Genomic DNA, 5,505 nt, shown 5'->3' on the forward strand with positions numbered 1-5,505 from the left:
ACAAAGTCATGTGTGATTGTTCATTCATCCAACACATTTACTTCCTCGAAACTGTGTGGGTTATCTGAGGTTATCGCCCACGGTGTTGTCTCAATAACCGTTTGCAATATAAAACCCAATGGGCACGCTAATTGGTCTAATGCATTTAGTAATCAAGTTGGCATTTCAGATTAAACACAAAATATATTTCATTTTCATACTATGGAACTAGGATTTCATAATTGAAATACATCAGAGTACAACATCATATAGATTCACCACTCAGTTACACCATATAGGCATATAGCTAGCTACCAAGTTTCACATGCAACATCTAAAACTTTTGGAAATTAGCATCATAGATGGTAGATAGACAAATTAATCTCATCTGGAAAACAGCTGAAACCGAAGGCGAATATTTATCCTTCGATAATGTTGAAGGTCCTTGCAACTTTAGGCCAATGCCTGTGAATGATCGGCCGCCCATACTTTGTCCTTTTGAGGAAGACTTCAATATTGTATTGTGGGTGTTGTATGAACACCTTCCTCGCCTGTTGACCATACAGCTGGTTTGAAAGGTAATCATTAGTGAACTTCTTTGGAAAGGCCTAAAAACAAACATATGCATAAATATCTCCTCTAAATTTGGGGAGAGAGCCTAGCTCAACTGGTTGGGGGGAGTGGATGTACAAACACAACACCTGGGTTCAAATCCTCACGGGGGTGAATTTAGGTTCCTATTTATTCTTGAGGACCATGTTTTCATGGTACTCATGCATTTATCATTGAGGACTAGGCTCGGTGCGTAACCGAGAATAAAAATCCTAGTACTCATACTTAAAAGGCCGTGTGCATCCCTAGTTGGTGCAGAGGCCGGGGAAGTGAAATTCTCCCCTAATTAAAATCTTTGTGAATAATTAATAAAATGGCTGCATGCGTCGCCCAGATGTAGAGGCCGGGGGTATATCCTCCTTTTATTAAAAAAATCTTCTCTAAATTTTTAAATGGCGCAAAGGAATTAAAAAAAGGTATAAGACTTAGTACCATCTTGTAGTTCACTGATGTCTTCTTCATTGTGCAAACAAAGATCTTGTTGTTTTTCATTGCTAGTTTCTTTATCCTAACAATCTTTCCGAGTTTCTTGACTTGACTAATATTCATGGACATCTCATTTCCCCATATACAAAATGGGTCGAACAGTGGGTCAACACCTCTGACAGTAGGACCTACATTTGCAAGACCAATTTGTTAAAAACCTAAATATTAGAATGGTTCCTGCAGTTGCACAATAATGTGCGATTAGACAAAGGACCATGCATGTGCACCTCGATGGTAAAGCTCAGTGCCTCCCATTGTTTCCTTGCAAACATATATAAGGTCATTATTGATCAGGTTAAGTGAGGATTGTCATACTATCAGTAAAATATATTGATGAAAAATAGACATATTGCACATTCAGCAGATTAATTCGAGCCACATGAAAAAGCCATTTATCCAAACCAAGCATGCTTAAGATCTAGGAAACATAGTTGTTTATCATGTCTTTAGTACATCTAAATTTGATTTATTTCTTGTATGCATAACAATACATAATTGTACCCACAACAATTGAACACCACATTGCAGAATTGAACCAAATAGTTAAGTAAAAACCACAACAAATGAACCAAACAGTTTACTGAGCACCACATTTCACAATAGACCATATTAGAAGATAAGAGAGTTAATCAAACCTAGTATGCTTAAAAACTTGGAAATTTATCAATTGTATTTGTTTCTCGTGTATTTTGTACAGCCAAATTTGATTTATTTCTCAAATGCAAGAGGATAAAAAATTGCACCCACAAGAATTGAGCATCACGTTACATAATTGAACCAAGCATATAACTGAACATGACAACAAATTAACCAAACAGTTAGCTGAGCACCACATTGCACAATAAATAGAATATATATACTAGAGGATCAGATTGCATAGTAATAGTACATAGGACAATTCACTAAAATTTGTAAAGGAAAGGTAGGAGCAGCACATGCAACAGGTAAACCAAGCATGCTTAACCGGCATAGCTGGCTATCTGAATATAGGTCCTTATAGTGAGCTAAAAAGACAAGCTACTCCGCATTGTTCGAGATATCAATGACGATGGGCTCCTTAGGCTTGGAAGAGGGCGAGGCCTTCACATCGTGGGTGCCCTTCTCGTAGTGGTGAGTCGCCTGAGCCGCTCTGGGCACGAACCTACTGACTCTGGAGCTGAGGTAAGCACGAGCACACTGAGAAAACACCTCGTAGCCTTTGTCAAAGGCACCAGCGGTGGCCTCGAGAAAACGCCATGAACTATCATTTAAAGCAGGCAACCGTGTGGCGGCGTTCGCGTGTGAGGGCCTCAACGGTGAGGTGCTCCTCCAAGATCTTGGGGTTGACGCGCATGGCAGCCATCGTGACCTCATCCGCGTGTGCGGCCGCGATTTGCTTCTCTGCTACCAAATGCTCCTTGACCTCCTGGCTATACTGCGAGTACCATGGCCTAGGGTGGCGCTTATTTGGAGGATGGGTTGGTGATTTGGGTGAAAGGTGTCGCGTTGGTAGTCGGGGCATTGTGATGTAGAAGGAGGAAGAAGATGGGGGTCGGGTGTGGATTACCTGACTAGATCAATGAGGCCGAGCAGTAGGAAGGAGCATTGTCGACGAGGAGGCGGTGCTACAAGCAAGCAGTGAAGGTTCAAACTTGGAAAGGAAGGCATGAACAGGGGAAATGTGGCTTTTGGTCAGGAGGAGAGGGGGTACATATTTCCGCGGAAGTCGACAATTTTGCCTCGGTGCAGCGAAAAACTGGCACGCAAAGTGTCATCAGACACAGTTCAGCATTGTGTACGATATGTGAACATCACATTCATATAGCTTACCCCGTGTGTGATGAGTATGAACGTGCAAATTTTGGTCCAAATTTCCCTGGTTACAGTGGTCATCCACGTCATTGCATAATTTGGATACACAAAAGAGCCTATAGCACACCCACACTTCTTAATCGAGCAAGTTCATCAATTAAACAGAGCTAGGTGACCTAAATATTACTCTAACAAAAGATCAGTGCTCCAAACAGAGAGTACTACTCCGAATGGCGCTCGTCGATCTCTGCCACCTCCTCCATGTCCAGCTCGCGTTTGACAATCTCCTGGGGAAGGGGTTCCATGGCATCCATCACACCGTACTCGGCAAGCATCTCGCCATCCGCGTTCACCATCTCTTTGGAAAAGGCCGCCACAGTCTGGGCTTGGACGATCTCCATCGCGGCAAGGTATGCGGCAAACAAACGAGCGGCCGCTTGAACGCTCTCGGCGTTGCCAACTCTTCAGTTGTGGATTGCCGACCGTTGTCGGAGAAGCTTCGTGCAATTTGTGAAGTGACAACTAGGAGTTGGCGTGGGCGGCCTCCATCATGGCTAAGGTGGCGACGGTGGAATGGACAACTGTTGTGCCGCTCTCGCCATTTTCTATCCCCATCGCAGATGTTGCGGCCACCATCTGAGCTGCAACAGCGGCCGTTTCGGCAGCCTCAGACGCCTGGTCGCAGATTGCAGCTGTGCTCGTGCAGGTTGTTAGCATGCTCATGGAGGCTGCGGCCGCGCTCTCGTCGGAGTGGGCCGCCGAACTTGCCCTCGTGACGTGGGTCCACGTCCCTGTCTTTGACCGACGATGCTTGAATAGTGAAATGATATTTGGGAAGCTAGTGTACTTGACGCGTCGGCTGTGGATTGTAGCCGATGAAACTTCTCGTGTAAGCCATGTACTATGACAGTGCTCAAAGATATTTTATACTGCATCTCACATGGTTGGTGATAATAAATGGTGTGTGATGTACTTGATTTTTCGTCTTGAATTGAAATATAGAATGGGGACACAGCGGCAAAGGGCGGTGTTTGAATTGCTAGAACATTTATCTGCAGTCAACATGCAACAATAGGAGTGTCGTCAAAAAATTAGGAATTATTCAGGGTTCGTTTGGACATTTTATACATTAACCAAGTTTTCTAGGCATTTAAGGTGCATAGTTCAAATTTCAACTACATGCATGTGCTCCGGTGCACCAAAATGGGTTGTAAAATCATATATGTGTCCACGGATGCATGCTTAGGTCCCATGCAAGAAATGAGAATGAATTTCAAACACCTCGGCATTGTGGCTCGACCGCAAACGTTGAGATACTTGGTTTTGAAATTCTAGTAAATCCAAAACTCATCTAAAATTCATGAAACTTGGCATGCTATCATGGAATGGCACCAACATGTTCTGGTAATATTTTTTTCCCATATGGGGTAGGTTTTGGTATAAGCTTCTCACAAACTAGAGCTTCTCATAAGAAGCCTCATGGTTCCGATAAGGAACATGTCACCTTTGTGGACGAAACGATATTCATTATCTCTTCTCGCCTTTAATTTTTTCTAGAGGCAACATAGACCAATAGGAGTGTAATTTTAAAATTTGAAAATTATTACGGTTCATTTGGACATTTTTATACATTAACTGAAACTTCTGGCCATTTTATATGCATAATTCAAATTTGAACTACAGGCACATGCTCCAATGCAGCAAAAGGGTTGAAAATGATATATGGGTACTTGGGTACATGCTTAGGTCCCAAGCAAGAAATACGAATGAATATCAAACACCTCGGCTTTGTGGCTCGCCTGTAAACATTGAGATACTTGGTTTTAAAATTCATACAAATCCAAAACTCGTCAAAACTTTATGAAACTTGGCATGCTATCATGGAATGGCAACAATATGATGTGATAATTTTTTTGTCCCATTTGGGATAGGTTTTGGTATAAACTTCTCACAAACCGGAGCTTCTCACAAGAAGCCTCATGGTTTCGGTAGGGAAGGTATCGCCTTTGTGCACGAAACGATATTCATTGTCTCTTCTCGCCTTCAAATTTTTTCTAGAGGCAACATTTAAAACAATACAGAGGTTGGGCAACTCGCTCCCAGGGAGCTCCCCGATTTCAACCTTCGCTCGTCGTCCGATTGTGGTCAATGTGGTCTTTTCTTCTCTGCTGGCCGTTGGATCTAGCTCGAAAACGTGCGTCGCCGTTTAGACCGAGCGGTGAAACGTGCATGGGAAATGACCGATCGGCTCACGCGATTTTCGATTGGCTGGGTGCCCGTTTTTGGGGTGCGCGGTCAGCCTCTCCTGCCGCTACGCGTGCGCGCGGGACTGAGATCCAGTGCCTTGACAGAGCCAAGGCACCGGCAAACGGTGTCGTGCCTTGCCGACTTGGCCGTTGGATTGAAAATAGACAGACAAGATCATACACTGTAGAGCATGACTATAGCTGGTACTATAGTGACGAACTGTGGGAAAACTCTGTAGCAGATTATACTGTAGCACCAAACTGTCGAAGAACCCTGTAGCAGTGCCCTGTTCATGTTCATCTGACCATCGATTCTTGATCCGACGGACAGAAATGAGGGGCAAGGCACGACACTGTTCACCGATGCCTTGGCTTGCGCGCGTTGCGCACA

The sequence above is a fragment of the Triticum dicoccoides genome, chromosome 2B (genome assembly GCF_002162155.2).
Source record: "Triticum dicoccoides isolate Atlit2015 ecotype Zavitan chromosome 2B, WEW_v2.0, whole genome shotgun sequence".
Classification (NCBI taxonomy): Eukaryota; Viridiplantae; Streptophyta; class Magnoliopsida; order Poales; family Poaceae; genus Triticum; species Triticum dicoccoides.